Source organism: Pelodiscus sinensis, chromosome 2 (assembly GCF_049634645.1).
Source record: "Pelodiscus sinensis isolate JC-2024 chromosome 2, ASM4963464v1, whole genome shotgun sequence".
NCBI lineage: Eukaryota > Metazoa > Chordata > Testudines > Trionychidae > Pelodiscus > Pelodiscus sinensis.
Window position 1 is genome coordinate 114,838,082 of NC_134712.1, and position 20,019 is coordinate 114,858,100.

Here is a 20,019-nt window from a genome sequence, read left to right on the forward strand (position 1 = left end):
GTCTGGCCCACGAAATCTCATCACTTAATAAACCATCTTGTTAGTCTTTAAAGTGCTACATTGTCCTGTTTTTTGTTTCAGCTACACCAGACTAACACGGCTACATCTCTATCATTATTAAATTTCATGTGTGTGTGGAGTTAATTTAAGTAATATAGAATGTGCCAGGTAAAGAAGATTTTACAGTTGTTTTAATGCCAACAAGAGTGGGCACCAACGAGCATCTCCAGCCCAGCTATTCAGGGCCTTTGCAGCCTTTCCCTGCTGTTAGAAGACAACAGTAAGGCTGTGTCTATACTGGTGCTTTTGTCAGTTTAACTTATGAGGGTCACAGGTGTGGAAAAAAAACCATATCTCTGAGCAATATAAATAACACAAACAGAAGTGAGAAGTGCAGACAGCACTGTTAATACAGAAGACTTATTGAAAGTGGTTTATTTATGTCAGTGACCATGGCTACATGAACGATTTTACAGCAGCACAGCTGCATTAGCACAAAAATGAACCAATGGGCTGTGTCTAGACTGGCCAGTTTTTCTGGAAAATCAGCCGCTTTTCCAGAAAAACGTGCCAGCTGTCTACACTGGCTGCTTGAATTTCCGCAAAAGCACTGACTTCCTACTGTAAGAAATCAGTGCTTTTTGCAGAAATACTATGCTGCTCCCATTTGGGCAAAAGTCCCTTTTGCGTAAAACTTTTGCGCAAAAGGGCCAGTGTAGACAGCTGAGAGTTGTTTTGCGCAAAAAAGCCCCGATCGCCAAAATGGTGATCAGGGCTTTTTTGCGCAAAAGCGCATCTAGATTGGCCACGAACGCTTTTCCGCAAAAAGTGCTTTTGCGGAAAAGCGTCCATGCCAATCTAGACGCTCTTTTCCGCAAATGCTTTTAATGGAAAACTTTTCTGTTAAAAGCATTTCCGGAAAATCATGCCAGTCTAGACCTAGCCAAGGTGTTTCAATTTTCAAAATGGGAGAAAATGCATGAGGAAACAACATAAGCACAGAAAATTAAACTATATTTTAAAAATTCTGATCATCTCAGGTGCCAATACTTAGTACTGTTCTATTATTATCTATCATTGTAGGTGGATACTACTTAGTCCTCCCTTGAGGGCAAGGGGCTGGACTAGACAATCTCTCAAGGTCCCTTCCAATTCTAACGTTCTGTGAATATGGCCTAGTTATAACTTTGTTCTGCCTTAGTGCTGGGGGCTGCACAAGATAACTTATAGAAGTCCCTTTCAGTTCAGCGCTTCTATGATTGCGTTATGAAAGAATTATGCTAGGCACTGTACAGGATACTGGACAATAATATCGCTCTTTCCAATACCTGCTTCAAAGCGTTCATAGGCAACTAAATAACCACGTGTTGGATTATAAAGATGAAGAACCTTAAAGCACAAGAGCGTTTAGATGGCTGAGCGCTAACCTCACACAGGAAGCCCTCAATGCGCTGCGTGACAAGGGGGTGTGAAACGGGGAGGCACTCGCGGACTTTGAGCTGCCACTGGTGTCTGAAGCTTTGAGTTTCAAACGAGTCCTTCCGACCTCGGTGCTCTTGCATGCGTCACTTTGCGCGCGGTCCCTTACAGAGGGGCAGCCTGATGGAATACTGGGAGCAGCGCTACGCGGTGAGCGCGCGCTCTAACACCGCCCTCTGGGTTCCGGGCCGGAAGTGAGAAAGCTAGTGGTTGGGTGTGAGAGCCGCGCAGGCCCGGAACCAGGGTGAGACTAACTCAGCAACTGCAGCCCAGTTTCCCCCCCTACAGAACGGAATGGACCCGTCCTTCTGTTCTTTCACGCGCGGGACCCGGCCAGTGAGCGGCACGTGTCTGCGGCCACTGCTGAGGAGCGCGCAGTTATCGCCAGAGGTGGCGCAAAGGCGCTGGGGAGCCGCAGCGAAAAGGAGCAAGGAGAAGGTTTGAGCTGCCTCCGGCTGGTCTCGCGGGACAGGTGCAAGAGGGACCCGCCACTGATTGTCTTCCTCTGGCACTAGCCCCTGCGACTGCTGCCTCCCTGGGTGTGATGTTCATTGTAGCAGGTACGGTCAGCTCATTCCTCGCCATCCCCCGCGTAAAAGGAATTCACAGCACCAGAAAACAGGTAAGTAGACCCCTAGCTAGATTTAAAAAAAAGTTGCATTTGATCTGCGAACTGCAAACCAGTAGATTATTTCATGACGCTTGTAATGACAATGTAACACATGCTAGAAGTAGCTTTTTTGAATAAATCCCTGATTTGGGCTTGCTTACTTGTTTTCGGCCTCTCTTTTCCATAAAAGTAGAGTGCAGAATGTGCAGTTGCATAACAATCCTGACCACTATACTAATCACCATTACTAGACTGAAGATTTGTATTGGGAGATATCAGAAATAGGCATGTATATCTTAATTTATCCCAAATTTCAGTAACATTATCTGCTGCAGAGGATTGCTGACATATTAGTTTGCAGATCATAGAACAACTATTAACTATTTTATTAATGTTTCTCTTACAGACTGGCACTCTCTGAAGATGAAAGAATGTTAATATAAATACAAATGTATTTCTTCTATAAACCTACATTTACCAGAGAAGATCATACAACTGGAATGTTATGTTTCTGTCAGAGATCTTAGAAGACCAAATTGCCAGCCTGATAGAAATATTTTGGTTGAAGTATACAGGTGCAAACTTTGTCAGTTCACAAGCAGTATTGAGAATAAAATCAGAATTCAAATGATGAACACTAAAACAGGTAGAATTTGCCACTTTTCTGAGTGTCTTGAGATAGACAACAGAAATGGTATCTTTCAAGGCTTTCTGCATTTTCTTTGTTTACTTCACTGATTTAATCCTCAGTGCTGTAGAAGTCATTTTGATCTATCTACCAAACACTTCATGATATGAGCCCTGAATGCTGCAATGTGAGCCTGGAGAATCCGCTCCTAATAATCCTAAATCCTAACCGTAGTCAGAGAGTTGTTGTTGTTAACGGTGCTAAATCCTGCTGGAAAGGGATAACAAGTGGAGTTCCGCAAGGGTCTGTTTTGGGACCCGTACTGTTCAATATCTTCATCAATGATGTAGATATTGGGATAGAGAGTACGCTTATTAAGTTTGCAGATGATACCAAACTGGGTGGGGTTGCAACTTCTTTGGAGGATAGGGACATAATTCAAAATGACCTTAGCAAGTTAGAGAAATGGTCAGAGGTAAACAGGATGAGGTTTAATAAAGAGAAATGCAAAGTGCTCCACTTAGGAAGGAACAATCCGTTCCATACATACAAGATGGGAAGCGACTGTCTAGGAAGGAGCATGGCGGAAAGGGATCTAGGGGTCATAGTGGACCACAAGTTGAATATGAGTCAACAGTGTGATGCTGTTGCAAAAAAAGCAAATATGATTCTAGGTTGTATCAACAGGTGTGTTGTAAGCTAAACTTGTGAAGTCATTCTGCCGCTCTACTCTGCACTAGTTAGGCCTCAGCTGGAGTACTGTGTCCAGTTCTGGGCGCCACATTTCAAGAAAGATGTGGAGAAATTGTAAAGGGTACAGAGAAGAGCGACAAGAATGATTAAAGGTCTAGAGAACATGACCTATGAAGCCAGGCTTCATGAACTGGGCTTGTTTAGTTTGGAAAAAAGAAGATTAAGGGGGGACATGATAGCAGTTTTCAAATATCTAAAAGGGTGTCACAAGGCGGAAGGAGAAAATTTGTTCCTCTTGGTTTCTGAGGACAGGACAAGGAGTAATGGGCTTAAAGTGCAGCAAGGGAGGTTTAGATTGGACATTAGGAAAAAATTCCTAACTGTCAGGGTGGTCAAATATTGGAATAAATTGCCAAGGGAGGTGGTGGAATCTCCCTCTCTGGAGATATTTAAGAACAGGTTAGATAGACATCTGTCAGGGATGGTGTAGACAGAGCTTGGTCTTGCCTTGAGGGCGGGGGGCTGGACTCGATGACCTCTCAAGGTCCCTTCCAGTCCTATGATTCTATGACTTTCTTGTAGACATGCAGTTTGAAGAACTATGCTAGTTTCAACTTGAGAAGTCCTGCTATGTGGTGGCTAATCTGCTCTTATATTTCACAGATCCCAGTGAATGAGGGAGAGAAGCAAAGATGAAGTGGAAGCCCAATTTGAACATCTCATATCTCTTTTGCATTTCCAGCATTAAAACCTCTGTTGCATTTCCAGCATGAAGTGAAACATGAAAATAGAAAAAAAGTCAGAAGGCCAGACCTGAAAATTGTGACTTAGCTCAGCCTTTGAAAGGTATTTACACTTTAAAACCAAGTGCTGAAAGAGTACAATGTTGCCATGTGTGACCAAAAACGGAAGTGAAAAGATGCTTATTAAATCCATGTTAAATATCATGGTGACAATGACAATGTGTTTTATTGCAATAGCTGTATGACTGAATGGAACTTACTTGAAAATAATGTAACAACACAGAAGTGGGTTGTGCACACGAAAGCTCATGATATTATATATTAGTCTCTAAGGGTACGTCTACATTACAGAGGAAGATCTAAGTTGCCACTGTTGATCTTCCAGAGTTTGAATTAGGGGGTCTTGTTAAGACATCTACTTCTTGTCCCCACAACCTAAAACAAAAGGGTTATGTGAACCTGCCTAGGGGTTTTAGACTAGGTGGGCAGAGTGACTTTTTGCTGACCCTTTTTGGGGAGGTGGAGGGTGAAAAAAGAAGACAGGCAAGATAGCGAAGAACCAGTCTGTGTTAGTGTATTACTTTGGAAAAAGTTAGAGTTTTTTGAGTTCAGGTGTAGGCTAAAGTGGCTTGAGGCTGTAAGCTAGTTTATTTTGCTGCTGAATTCCTGATTACTGTTTTCTGTGAGAAACTTGTATATCCCAGAAGGGGGCAGCAAAGGGCTAGTATTGTTTTGTTCTTACTTTATAAATATTTTTATTTAATGGTTTACTTATTACATAAATTTAAATACAGAAAACACACAACAATCACAAAGCCCCAATTTAAACATATGGAAATGTATAGTTAAGGATGTATGTTTGAACTCTTTCGTTTGTCTTTTAATTTCATTTGGTTCATAAGAGTGATTTGAGGGGTTTTTTTCCTGCATAGTATTACTGATTCAAAGCTAGTGCAATGTAGTGTGTGATTTTTATATATATATATAATATAAAATTTTTTGAGAGAGAGAATCTTATGAGGTGTCATCTGATTCTACTAAAAGGAACGTATTTACATTTCACTCTAGAAGCCTACTTTTGCTGAACAGCTGTAAATTTTTAGCATATCTTCACCAGTAATTTGGATATTTAGCCATACTTTTAAAAATAAAAATTTAAGAAGAAATATGCATACTTGAAAATTCTGTAACCCATATGGTAGAGAAGCTGGATTTCAGGTCACAGGTTTACATTTAAAGGTGCCATGGAACCAATTCTGCTCTTGTTGAAACTAATGAAAACAAAATCAGACCCAATTTCTGGTCAATTTGATGAAAATATAATTTATTTACACCATAAGCGTCTTCCTAAAGTCTAAGATTAAATGATATGGTGGGTTGTTTTTTGTATTTCTAGTGCAAACATTTAAAAACTAGTATTTTCCTCTATTGTTAACCAACCAGTTATTCCAGTATCATGCAAATATGATCTCTTAAAAGTGAACCTGACTAACCAGCAACTCAAATTTAATCTATCTAGCCTATTCCATTGATCAATGTGAGAAATTAAACAAGTAAACATTATAAATCAGGGGTGGGGAACCTAAGGCCCAGGAGCCTGCCAGAGGCAATCCCTGGGGCTCAGAGTTCCTGCCTCCCGCCCAGCATTGAGAATCATATGCTGGCACTCCTGTGCCAATGACGCATCCCCACCCAACTGACTTTTCTGTAGATCAGCAGCCCCCCTGACCCAAAAAAGGTTCCCCATAGGGCTATAAGCGATGAGTAGTCAACTACCTGATAAGCTTAGCCTGTTAGTGGCGGGGGAGGGGGAGAGAGACTAGTCAACTAGTCCCTCGACTATCCAGTAAGCATTTGCTTATTGGATAGTTCATTAGTCGCGTACATCCCTGTTATGTACATAGAATTTACACAGTTATATTAAGTCCTGCATTGTGCCATAGAGGACACTTCATTAGAAATACTAAGGTACTATACAAATGTTCTCTGTCTTCCTTGGTTTGGGATTCTTGGATATTTTCCATATACCAGGCATTTAACTCTGTGAATGTGAATATTTCTTTAACTGAATGTGTTAAGAAATTAGGAAATGGAAATTTGAATTGTACAAGTAGAACAAGACGTGCAGTGTTACATGAATAGCATTCCTAAATCTGCCACCTTCTACGTATAGTGGGTGGATAGCAGGCAGTGTGGAGGGAGCTAATTAGGAGCTTGTGGCAATAGATACCAAAATCAGCACATGAATAATTTGTCAAGGATCTGGCAATGTAGCCAAATAACATTTGTTTCTTTTTGCCACCTTACAAAAAATAAAACGTCAGGGGATTTTTTAACAACAAAAATGTGCTTTCAGTGGTTAATCAGGAGTACAACACCCTGACATTTAATTGTTAGAAAGTTGGGGAGCCTCCCCCATGCAGACCCTGGCCATCTCCGATTCAGTCTGCCTTGACCCTTGGTGTCTCTGCCCATCCTTTTCCTCTGACATCATGTGGCCCTGCACTCCCCATTCCCATTCACTCCCAGGCTTAATGTTGTTATCCCACTAGCTCCTGCTACAGCACCACCTATGCTAACAGGAGAATCCCTTCTGTCAGCATAGGTGGTGCTGTGTTTAAGTGCTGTAGCAGTTTAAGTGGAGACAAGTCCTGAGTAGGATTTTGAAAGTTTTGGTCTTAATCTCTCGAGACTGTTCCCCCTGAGATTAAAGATTCTATATAGTGATTTCAAAATGTAGTTAATTATTTTAATGGTAAATTAGAGAGTAGTTGGTTTAAAATAGTACCTTACTAGTAAAAGCAAGTAGTCCTGTGGCACCTTGGAGACTGACTAAAAATATATATATCATATCATGAGTTTTCCTTGGCAAAACCCACTTCTTCAGATGAGCTTAAGTGGAGAAAAACGGAGACTCTCAGAATTTATAACAGAAAAAGAAGTGGGGGGAGTACCTGTCACTTGGGCCAATGCTAATGAGGTTAAATGCGTGGCCTGGAAGTTTCCCATACTTAGCTTTTTATGTCAATGAGGTGTTAAATGTGAAGAAAGCTGGGTTTTTTTTTTTTATAAAAACTGTTTCCTGTTACTTTGAGAATTTCTGATTCACGTCCTCTCCAGTTGGCAAAAAACAATTTTAACTGGTTTTTAAGCTAGTGACTTAAAGCAGCTGAGAGTTAGGGATCAGTAGTCATGGAGCTGATGCAGGAAGAGAGGCAAATACAAGTCTTTTAGAGGAGAAGAAAAGGGATATTAAATTTGGAAATGGAATTTGTAGATTTATTTCAAGTTCCACTTCACTTGGAATCCGCATTCAGTTATGATTTGAAGTTTAAACATTCATAATGTTAAGAGGAATATAGCTGGAACTAGAGTTGTCCTATTGTGTAAGAACATACTTCTCATTTCAGACTTTATTGCAATAGCTTTTTAAGTGTTAGATTAAATCCTGTAACCATTCAGTACTTGACTAAAGGGCATTGTGCAAGTCTACATGGGAACCAAGACTGCTCTTACCATACATGCTGCCTGCAAGAATATGATCTACATACGCAGTTCCCAACTGCTGGGCTGCAGACCGGTACCGGGTCGTGAACTACTGGGCCATTACACCTGTGAAATCCTCCCAGGACTGCAATAAGACCCATGAGCTGGGCCTCACAAGCTGTGTGCACTCCCCCAAGAGCAGCTGCTCATCCCCTGTAGGTGCAAACTGGTCTACTGCCCCCCTCCCCCAAAGTAGCATGTGCTGGACTCACCTCACATCACTATTTGATGTGGGAGGCCCCCAACCACCTTCTCCACTTATCAGGTGGCAGGGACACGAGGTTCTGTCTTCACCGGGTCGTCCATCACAGCAGCCGGAATCAATATGTTCTTCGTTTAAAACAGCCTTCTGCCACAGGCTGCTATTGTGTACTCTGCTTCACATTGCGCCTGTCCCACCTGGAGTGCCCTGTGTCTGTGAGATCAGGTCTTGCGAGTGATGTCAATCAGACAGCCGCAGCACTCCCATCAGCAATTGCATGTCAAAATTCAAGTAAGCAGAAGGGTGCAGGGAGTGGGGCGGCTGGGGAGATTCTAGAACTTGGGGCCAACCATCTGCCCAGCTTGCCCACCGCCACTGGGCTTGGCAGGTGACAGGCGGCAGATATGGTTAGTCTGGGTCGCAATGAGGGAGAGAAGGGAGCCAGCCTTCAGTCCCCAACAGAAGAACACGGCCAGTCACATCCTGGTTTCTCTCTGGTGGGGAGTGGAGAGGAGAGGGCTCTGTGGCTGCACTATGGAGTGGGGTACCTTGAGGAATAGGCATCCCTCCCAACAGGGGCCTGATGGAATTATGGGGGAGGCCCCCTTGCTGTGGGGGACAGGTTCCTTCCCTCAGTGCCCCCAGAAGGGCCTTGTTCATTAGTGCAGGTGAGTCTGGGCTGATACCAGTGCAGGAGCAAAAGGCCCCATGTGCCTCACAAGCCTTCCCAATGCCCCCACAACACGGGGTGGGGGAGAAGGCAATCAGTCAATTTAACCTAGTTACTGAGTTACACTACCCCGAAGTCTTCATCTATCCCCAATCACAGGCTTCCTCCCCCAGTAGCTAATGGCAGTTAGGGCAACCCAGGACCACCCTCTAGTAGTCCATGTCCCACTTCCACGACCCTGTAGAAGACTATCTGCAGTTTCCCTTTAAATAATTGCATTGCTGCTATAATTCCCAGGGTCACTTACAGCACATTCTTCACCTTTACCTCTTCTCCAGCTCTAGCAAGGAACTACCCTTGTTCTGGCACTGCAGCTCTTTTTATACTCATCTGGTGTATCCTAACTGACTGGTTCTCACATAAATGCTCTAGGAAACTCAGAGCACCTCTCTCTGCCTTCTTCTGGGGTGGGGTGTGGCAGGACCACAAGGCTTCCAGCAGGGGACCTCAGAGCCTAGTCTAGTCCATCATATGGACTTTCTTATTTGTGCTAATAAGGTCCATTATTACTTTTCCATGATTTTCCACTGTTGGCAGCCCAGTGCAAAGAGTGAGAGCGCAGGTCTAGGAACAGGGGCTCCTACCAACATTGTGGCGGAAGCCTAATATTGCAGGATCTTCAATATTGCGAATTAAGTAGGGCCTTACACATAATAAATTAAATTCAGCAAAAGTTCCGTACTGTGTTTTTAAGTAAATAGCACTGTCAAGAACATTTGACAGGTGTATCTGTTATACAAGTTCATTATATCAATTACTTGCTTGTCAGTGTAAGGAGATGAATAATGTTCTGTATGGTTTGTATATATTTCAAATAACCACTATTTGTGTAAATACACCTGTGTTAGCTTTAATCTCGCTAGCATGCTGAAAATAGCAATGGGACTGCTGAATTACAGGCTTCAGCATGTGCTAAAAATGCAAATATGTATCCGGAGAATCGGGTGGGTTTGTCCTGTCTTCTGTGAGGTCTGTGCTACTGTTTATCATGACTGCAGTTTTTTGTGAAGTAGCTAGATTAAAGCTAATGCAGTTATGTCTACACAAGCTTCAAGTCACATTGTCCTGGCTGCAGTGTACATGTATACCTTAAGATGGCATAATTTGAAACAACAAAGGAGCTTAAACTGTGTAAATTCACATCTGAGTTCTATCCAATATCCTATTTTTTTAATTGGAGATGAAAAAAATGTTGGAGTTAACTATACCTAGTAATGGAAAAGTTTAATAATTTGAACTGTCATGTGTGAAAACATTTTATGTGCCTTGCATTGAGCAGAGACCTTAGCGTCACCTTAGTCAATTTAATGGGAAATGATTGGAAGAAATCTGCAATGACACCTGTCCACTGGAGTAGTGGATTTTAAAATGTATTACACAAACTATTCGTCCCCTGACAAGCAACTCTCCCAGAAGCAAGTAAAGAAATACCATTTCAGATTAGAAACCTCATTAATCAGCACCCATCTCACCCCTAGCCTCAAACCATTTCCAGTAGAGCATTAGGTAGTTCATGCTTAAATGTGTATGAAGCTTAAAGGTATGTACCTAGAGCAGCTAATCAAATAAGATGATTTTGGTACACCACTTTGGTATGCTGCAAAGCAGTAGGTCAGCCTGAAGAGAAGGAGAAATCGATCCACTGAGGATATTAAAAGAACTGGCAAATGTGACTCAACCGGAGACTCAAAGACTGGTACTTGCAGGAAGCTTAATATACACTTATATGCTATAACTTTGGTTCTGTTGAGAGGAGCACGGCATGGTTTTGATTATAGGAGGTTTGAGGTTTGTTTTACATGAGAACTGAGTATCTTGATCCTGTTCTGACTGCCTCATGCTGACTGTGCCCTTCATTGGAAGTTACAGAATGTGAAGGTTGGATTGTGTTGAAATGCCAGTTTGAGTGCGTTTGAATTGTGCAAATCAGTTTTCTGATGTCATCTAGCTCATATTAAATCAGTCGAATGTTTTAAGTCCAAGGACTGTCTTATGTCAAACAGCACTAAATTGACACCCTGATTTGACGTATGACTATAGGTTCTGAATTTATGATACTCGGTCCCCAATGGACTAGATTGCAATTCCAAGGTATAATGTTCTGACTGACAGAGCTCAAGAACAACCAATTGTGTTATAAATCTAAGGACTGCCTGGAAATGCATATTTTTTAAAAGTAAATGATTGAAATCTGGCTCTAATAATTTAATAAAGTGTCACTGCTCCCTGGCTACTCTATAATAGATTATATGCAAAGTGGGTCTCATCAGAAACTAATCAATGGTAAAATAAAAATATAGACATCCAATAAACTTAATTTTAAAAGCTCAGGGATTTTATATTATCTATGCCTAATTTTTTTTTGAGTGAATGAAAATCAGACCTTTAGCAGCCCATGAACAGAAGCTGTTCTGCTGCTACTACTCCTTAGTTCTTTGCCAGTGGTGATTTTGCAGCATCTGTTATTAGTAAATAAATGTTACGCAGGAACTACAGCTCATGCTACATAAAAATTCATGCAAACACTTAATGTGATAACTTTCTATTGGACTCACATGTATTTACTTGTTTGCCATTTCAGGCGTGTAGGGAGGCAGTAGCCATGTGTTCTGAGACACGGCTACCTTTTCATCCCATTCCCCGCAAACTTTGGCTATGTCTACACTGTGCTGGTTTTGCATAATAAATACGCAAATGAGGCTAAGTGCCAAATATCACCACACCCCATTTGCATAATTAATGAGCAGCTGTTTTTTGCACAAGAGGCTTTTGTGCAAAAAGGAGCTGTCTACACTGCTTGTGCAAGAGCCGTTGTTCCTGGAAAAAAAAAATGCGGAAGAACGGCTCTTGCACAAGAGGGGTTTTTTGCTCAAGAAGGAGCAGTGTAGATGGCTCTTCTTTGCACAAAACTCGTGTGCAAAAAGTGGCCACTCACTAATTATGCAAATGAGGCGTGGCAATATTCCATGCTTAGCCTCATTTGCATATTTCTTGTGCAAAACTAGTGCAGAGAGCTCACTAGCCAGGTGAGCGAGGTATGCATGCACTTTCCCTCGCTTCCTTAGCATCCAGGGAACAGGATGAAAAGTAAGCTGCATCCCAGAGGACATGGCTGCTGCCCCTGCTATGTGCCCAAAATGGCATCCTTGATGTGTGCATGCTATAAATGGGGAGGGGAGAGTATAGGGAGACACTGCTGACAGTATCAGTTCAAGGCAAATTGCTTGGAGACAGGCTACGTACAGCCAAAGGCTGGGAGTTCTTCACTACAAGGCATACCAAACTATTCATAAAGAAAACTTCTGTTTACAAGAGTGGTAAAACCAGTCATACAACCAATTCCCTCAGACACTCTATGGGTACATCTAGACTACATGCCTCTGTCGCCAGAGGCATGTAGATTAGGCTACCAGGCATAAGAAAATGAAGCGGCAATTTAAATAATCGCCACTTCATTTAAATTTACATGGCTGCCGTGCTGAGCCGATCAGCTGCTTGTCAGCTCAGCGCGGTAGTCTGGACGCGCGGGTGTCGACGTCAAAGGCATTTGTCGACCACCCAGGTAAACCTCATCCCAGGAGGCATACCTGGGTGGTCGACAAATGCCTTTGATATCGACACCCGCGCATCCAGACTACCGCACTGAGCCGACAAACAGCTGATCGGCTCAGCGCGGCAGCCATGTCAATTTAAATGAAGCGGCGATTATTTAAATCGCCGCTTCATTTTCCTGTGCCTGGTAGCCTAATCTACATGCCTCTGGCGACAGAGGCATGTAGTCTAGATGTACCCTAATTCTCTTGTGTTGCCATCAGTACCAGTTCTTGTACAGATGAGAGGTTATGAAAACCAATCTAATCAAATAAAGGTTTTTTCTGATCCCAGAGGACCAGCTACATCCCAGGTCAGTTTATAACTCAGGTCTTACTCAAAAAGCACACTTTTGCCAAACCTTTAAAAGCTAAAGCTTTATTGAAAGAAAAGATGAGTGTAGAACTGGTTAAATACATACAACTACAAAGTTCTTGGTGCAGGTTTATAGCAGTGATTAAATAGATTGCGGGCTTAAATGTCTGGAGTACATCCACAGTTAGGATGGGTCATTCAATCCTTTGTTTAAAGCTTCAATTTGTAGCAAAGATCCTCCAAAGCTGAGAAGCAGGATTGAAGACAAAATGGAGGGATTTCCAGGCCTTCTATATCTTTCCTGGTGTGAATGGAATCTGACAAGTACAGCTGCAAGATGGAGTTTGTCACATGAGCAAGTCACCTGTCATGCAGGACTCTGTTCTTTACAGGTAGAAGCCATTGCTACCATGAATACTAATCTCAGTATTAATAGGAAAGCTCATCAGATGTGGACTGGCACATCCCAAGGGCTATTGGTCAGTCCAGAGCTTCTGTTCCCTTGACTAGTAGTCTTTTTGTAATAATCTGGCCAGGCCTCCTGTTGGTGTTTCACAGAAAGGCTATGTCTATACTACAGCCTTCTTCCGCAAAAGCTTATGCAAATGAAGCAGCGTAGAATATCACTGCACTTCATTTGCATAATTAATTAGCAGCAGTTTTTGCGCAAGAGGTTTTTGCGCAAAAAGGAGCCGTGTAGACGGCTCTTTTTTGTGCAAAAACCTCCTCTTGTGCAAGAGCCGTTCACCCTGAAAAAATGAGGAAGAACAGCTTTTGCACAAGAGGAGGTTTTTGCTCAAAAAGGGGCCAGCGCCACAGCTCTTTTTTGCGCAAAAGCCTCTTGCGCAAAAATGGCTGCTAATGTATTATGCAAATGAAATGCAGCAATATTCTATTGTGCCTCATTTGCATAAGCTTTTGCGGAAGAAGGCTGCAGTATAGATGTAGCTAAACACATATTTGCACTTCAATCAATCTTCTGCTATAGTTCAATCCGCACCGGTGTTCCCTCCAAGATCTTTCATCCATGAGCGGAGTGAGTTTGGTCTTGTGTGCATATATATATATATATAATGTGTGTTATGGAAAAAAGTATACTAAAACAGCCCTTTTCCAGTCACAAAGAATAAAAAGAGCTGTTAAATCAGCACTTTCACTGATGCACCATAGCAAGAGGCCTCACATTTTCAAGAAGGCCTTAACTTTGTTACTTCTCAAGTGTCTTGATGCTTTCACAAAGTTTAACTTTTTCTTCAAGTGATTAAACCTACTATAAGTGAACATAAAAAGAGAAACCCAAAATAAACACCCTAAATCCCTTTATCAATTATAAAACAACTAAAACAATAAAAATCATTACAACAAAAATTTTAAAATTATAGGCATTCCTATAAAATATAAAAAAATACTACTACTTAAAATCTTTTAAAAACTCAAAAAAGGGTACCCAGAAGGGTGGTTTAAAAACAAAAGCCAACTTAGCGCACGCACACACACACACACACACACACACAAAATCAATATAAAACCCAACTATTAAATTTCTATTCAAAATAGAGATGTGAATGGTTAACATCACCCCTACTAGGTGATGTTTACTACTTATGGTCAACCAGCAGGCTGCTCCAGCTGTGTGGGGCCTGTCACACCACAGGCAGGGATGCTCTAGCTTGGCAGGATCAGCCCATACCCCAGCTGGGGCAACTGAAGCAGCCACCGCTTGTCACGTGGCCTCCAGCTCTGGCCCCAGCAGGAGCCACCAAAGAAGCAGCCTCTGGCCACCTAGTCGGGGCCACTAGAGGAGCTGCTGGCAGCCGCCCACAATGTGGCTCTGACTCCAGGTCCATCCAGGGCTGCCAAGCAGCTGCTGCCTGCCACGCGGCCCACTGTGCCAACCCTGGAGAAGGGCTGAAGGTAGGGCCGAGGCCACGTGTTGGCTATCCAGCTGTTCCTGGGGAAGGGCAGCTGCTCGCCACGCAGCCCTGCCCCAGAGCAGCCAAGCAGCACTGTGGAGCTTTTCTGAGGAGGTGAACGAGAGGCACATTTTTGGTGTGCACCTGCGTCTGCATGCACCTTAGAGGGAACCCTGACTGGCACACCCAGCAAATTTTTGGTGTGTAAGTGCAGTTAGCAAAATTATCCTATGATCTTATGGCCCACTGAGATGAAGGAGGGACACTCATGCAGCACGCCTTGGTTGCTCATCATTGGTTAAGGGTCTAAATTCTGACAAAAAATGGTAAGATGATGGTTTAGAGAACCTACTCATAATTTATGGGACAAATAATCTTAAAAGGAAAATTTGTTATAAAAAAATCAAACCAGAAGAGGAAGAATTAAGGTTAGGGAGGTTATAGAATCTCCGTCATTGGAGATTTTTAAAAGCGGGTTACACAAACACCTGTTAGGGATAGTGTTTAGATCAGTGTTTAACATTTTAAGATCAAGAACCACTGCACAATTTTTTTTATGAGGAACACCAAGGATTTTTTTTTTGTTGAGCCAAAAAAAAAAAAAAAGTCGCCCGCCCCTTTGAGGAAGGGCAGCCACTTTGAACTCTGTTCTTCTCCGCGGCACACCTCCGACTGCCTTGTGGCACACTGGTGTTCCCCAGAACACAGTTTAAGAAACACTGGTGTAGATGATGCTAGGTCCTGCCATGAGTGCAGGAAACTGGACTTGATGACCTTTCGAGGTTCCTTGCAGGTCTGTGATTCTAAACCACAGCAGAACACCAACCTTTGAAAAATAAAGAAATGTACAGGTAAGGGCACTCAAAAAGGAATAAGGTCTATTGCAAACCTTGCCACCACCTTCTCCAAATGCAAGGTGCACTTTGCTCTTTCTAATATAAACATAGCAGTGTTAAAAAAATAACAAACACCACACACAATTCTTTCTCTGAGGAAAGGAGAGAACAAACCATATTAGTCATATTGCCTAATGCAGGGTTTCTCAACCAGTGGCCCGAGTACCCTTAGGGGTACTGCAAGTATCCCCCAGACTTCTCTCAACACAACTGAAATTTGGAGAAGACGGAACTTTTGTTTTAAGTTTTACAGCATTTTATTATTTTTGTACTTTTTACACCCAAAAATTTCATTCCCTGCCCAGCTACATTTAAGTTGTTTAAATAAATATGTTGCAATGGCAGAAAAAAAATGGTGTGTTTCTGAATACCCCAGTACCTTAAGTTCTTATAATTTTTTTTAAAGAGGTACTTTATAAAAATATTTGAGAAACACTGGCCTAATGCATTACTAATGAGGCTCAGATACAATAATGATTAGGGCAGCATAAGAACCTGCGTATAATAAACTGCATTAGCTCTGCCTCTACACTGATATACAACTCTGTTTTTCCTTCTGTTTCTCTTGTATTTATATAGTATGGTGTTTTAGTTGAAGCAAGGTCATTTTTCTGTGAACTTCTGTTCAGAGGAATAGGTGCCTGTCCACTTCAGCATCTCCTAGCAATGTATACATTAAGCAATAGCATCAGTTTCAGAAGGGTTAACAGCTTACAGTGAACAGGTTAAGGAACTTTAAATGCTGACTAGGTCATCCTTTGAGTCTTGTACTACCTTTCTGGGGAAAGCTTCTATACAAAGGGGAGCCAAAGTAGTTCTTCACCTGTGTCAAGGGGCAAGGCCCCTCGATGGTCCAGAAGTCTCCAATGTTTGGGTCAGTGCTCCCTTTTCACAGGGCAAACACAGCCCGTAGGCGCAGTTCCTCGCAAATGTCCCTCTATCGGAGTATATATGTTCTGGAGGCCTGGTTCAAAGCACAGTTCCCTCTATCAGGGTATATACAGCCTAGAGGCCTACTCCAAGGGTAAGCTTCTCAGACCGCTAAGGAACTGGCCTGTTGTGGGGTGAGGAAGTAGGGGGGAGCCGGGCCTTCCCGTTCCACTGGGTCCCAGCCCAGGGCCCTGTTGGCAGTGGAATATTCTGTTGCTGGCTCGGCAGGGCTGCCGGCTGAAACACAAGTTTGAGAGGACAATCCTCCACCCTAGGCTACTTCCTACCATTCCCAATGCACTGCACAGCTCTCAGGGCATTGCACGGCCAGTCGAGCCCTTCCGGATAGCTTCCCGGGCTGGGGCTGACAAGTCTGCGGCAGCACCCACTACTTTGGAGCTGGGACCCGAACTCCTCCCTCTGGCAGTCAGCCCCAACTAAGTAGCTCCCTGGACTTTTATACCCTGCCTCTCTTGTGAGCATGCCCAGCAGGGCTGTGGGGGTGGGGCCTTTTCAGCCAGCTGGGCCAAAGCAACTACCTGCCCCTCAGTGCAGGGTAGATAAACCCCGTCACAACCTGTCCTTGAGATTTTAGGGTGATGTCCACAAAACTACTTGGATGCCCATGTGCCCTTTTTGGGGGAGGGGTGTCTTGTGGACCCACACTGTGATCCACTGATTGTCCATTGACCTCTCTAGGTATCTAAACTCAGTGCTTCCATTTTTCAAAGTAGAAGGTCCCTTGGTGCTGAGGGTTCTTCCTTGGGTATTCCTACTCACTCTAGCCACTCAGACATCTATCTCCTGCCTGGGCCTCAAAGCAATTCATGAACCGGAGAAAGATTAGTGTCCAGTTGCCTAAGTTGCCAAAGGGGCCCAATCTGGTAGGCACGTCCTAAGTCCCCCTACTGGATTGCCCCTGGTGGAGGTGTCACTACCCATCTTATAACTTCTTGTGCAATGGTTAGGGAGCCCCACCTTAGAATATTCCATAGCTCAGTGGTTACAGCATCTCTCTGGAGAGGTAGAAGATCCCTGTTTAAATCCTTTCTCCTCCTCTGCCAAAATGAGGAAATTGAACCTGGGTCTCTCACATCCCCAGACTGTGCTCTAACCACAGGACTGAAAGTTACACCATTGCCTTCTTAACAGAGGCTTAGCTCATTGAAACTATGCAGGCACATAAGCCAAGAGAGAGGTTCCCCTTAAACTGGTGACACATAGTTTCTAGCTAACCCGACACCCACTGTCCCACCACTGCATGCCATGTGGCCCCTCCCACCCCCCGCGAGACTGCCTCTGGTGCGTGAGGCCCCCAGCCCCACTGCACCGCCTCCTCCTCCTCCAGGCCACTTCTTGGTACAGCAGCCACTACTGCTACCAGTGGGTCTGGGCGGGTCCAAGGAAAAACCCAGTGCAGGTCACACTTGGGCTCAGCAGGAGGGCTCTGTACGCAGCTGGTCTCTCTCCACACAGCCCTCCTCACCCCGCTGGAGAACGGCAATGAGCCTGGTCTGGTGGGGAAGGTTGGGGCTGCTTCAACCCGTGCCCTCTGAGTGGGGAGCCGGAGTTGGCGCTGCAGCCTCACGGCTGTGCTGAAATCCCTGCTACAGGGGGTAAGGGACTGAGCTGGAGGATTACCCACGCCCTGCTGGGGGAACAGCAGCCCGCAATCCAGAGGCTTTCCCTGCTGAAAAGGAGTGCAAAGCCAGATAACCCTCTTCCCTCATGTCCAGACCCCCACTCCCAATCCCCCTCACTCACTCCTCTGCCCCTGCCAAGACCTCGCACCCTCAGCTTGCTTCGACACTCTCCCTTGCTCCTGCACCGTCCCTCCTGGCCAGAAACCCTGCCCCCAGCCAGCTTCTGCACCCCACCTCCCACTCAGACCTCACAATCTCTCCCCCTGCTACACACCACCTCCCTCTCAGACCCTGTACCCCGTCCCTATCCCACTCACTGGCAACCCTGTCCCACACACTGAACCCTTAATTTTTGTCCTCACCCCAGAGCCTAATGGGGTCCATAAAATCCACTAACTCTGGAACCCCAGAAAGTAAACCTGTCCTATGGAAAGCCCTGGATCTCAGTTCTCCCTGTTCCTTCCCCTCACTCCGTGAGGCTGGGGCACCAGAGGAGTGAAGTGTCTCAGGGGCCACATCAGTGAGGATTAGCGGAGAGTGGGTTGGAGGAGTTTTTTTTGCTTCTCAGTTGTGGGCACTCCAGCTGACCCCAGGCTCTGTGCAGCACTGCCCCTTTGAACGCCTCTATGGGGTGTCCAGCTGATCCCCGGCTCCACATTGTGGTGCCCCTTTGAAGTGCCACTCCCAGCATTTCAAAGGGCAGTGCTGCATGGAGCCCAGGTTCAGCTGGGGACTCGATCTGATCGCAGGCGAATAATGCGCTGCCCCTTTTGGGCGCCGTGGCAACGCTTCAAAGGGGCAGTGCTGGCAGATCCTGCGGTGCTGCCCCTTTGGAACTCCACTTGTAGGGATAACATATCAATGTATTAAAAATGTGATTCCCCCAAATGGAAGTGACTCCCTATAATTTGTTCCCCACAACTTAAAGTGTTTAGATTTATTATTAATTCTTCTTCTTATTATTATTATTATTTGTTAAGATTGTTAAATGTTTAGATTTATTATTATTATTATTGTCCCTTTAGAATATAATGTATTAGGTCATGTAATTTAGAACTGTTAAGAATATAATCCTATGTAGCCAGAAATAGCTCCCCCTCTGTGCCCCAGGGCATGCTCAAGCTTGTGCAAGGGGGCTGCTTGAAATTGACATTGCAAAGATACATTGTAACAATGCATTGTCAAGCTACTAACTCTGCTATGGGAGCCAAGCCCTGTAATTGACTAAGGGCATTGTTACATAATTGACGCCTGTTCTCTTTAAAACATTGTAACTTTATTCAGCACTCAGAGAATGTTTTAAGCAATACCACCCAGAAACTTTTTGTAACTACAACTCTGATATATGTAAAGTTATTATTATACAAAAATATTGTATGGGAAACATTAATTAAGGAATGTATGTAAGAGAGAGAGTGCTTGGATGATGAGTGAATGGTTCTGAGAGGAGCCAGCCTGAGAATACAGCAACAAAGGGCTGAAGAAGGCGTCAGGTGCCAGTGCAACCAAAAGGTGTCAAGTGGAGAAAACCAAGTACTGGAGGTCCACCCGATGAGATCACTGATGAGCACCTGGCAACCACCCTGGAGACATCAGCATGATGCAGCAATTTCCATAGACTGGCATAGGAAGAAATTCCTATAAGAACTGGACTAAAAAACTATGGAATCAGAGTCCAAGGTTCTGCTGCCAGCCTACCAGGAGCTTCAGATGCGCATCTGATCAGGACTTCGCTCCCCACTACCATCACTTGTGTACAGACTACCTGGCCAGTATTCTGTCACAAGCAACGTCCAGGCTGGTAACTATAACAAATACACAGAACCTGAATGAATGGATGAATGAATGTTTATATGTATAAGGGTTAAGTAGTTAAACAACATTGTTTGCTTCTATCTTTTCTTTATTTTTTTATTATTATCTTTAAAAAAAATGTGGCTTTTTGCCTTATCCCCCTCATAAGACCCTGCTTGCTTTTATTGGTATAACACACTGTTACATTTCAAAGGAGTAGCCACACTGAGCCTGGGGTCAGTTAGGGACTCCAGCTGATCCCGGGCTTCCGCAGTGCTGCCCCTTTGAAATGCCACTGCAGCATTT

At 43.9% G+C, this 20,019-nt stretch overlaps 1 long non-coding RNA gene across 5 annotated transcripts; it reads left to right on the top strand.

Annotated features, from left to right (window-relative positions):
• The first annotated feature begins 1,228 nt into the window (after positions 1–1,228).
• LOC112543991 (uncharacterized) lies at positions 1,229–11,341 on the top strand. Of its 5 annotated transcripts, none has more exons than XR_012901679.1 (3): positions 1,318–2,101; positions 2,496–4,256; positions 7,629–11,341. It is a non-coding gene; the product is annotated as an uncharacterized LOC112543991 (long non-coding RNA). The 5 variants fall into 5 exon arrangements; XR_012901680.1 differs by having other exon boundaries at positions 7,965–11,341; XR_003087286.2 differs by lacking the exon at positions 7,629–11,341 and having other exon boundaries at positions 1,428–2,101; positions 2,496–2,735; positions 4,074–4,357.
• Positions 11,342–20,019: the final 8,678 nt, after the last annotated feature.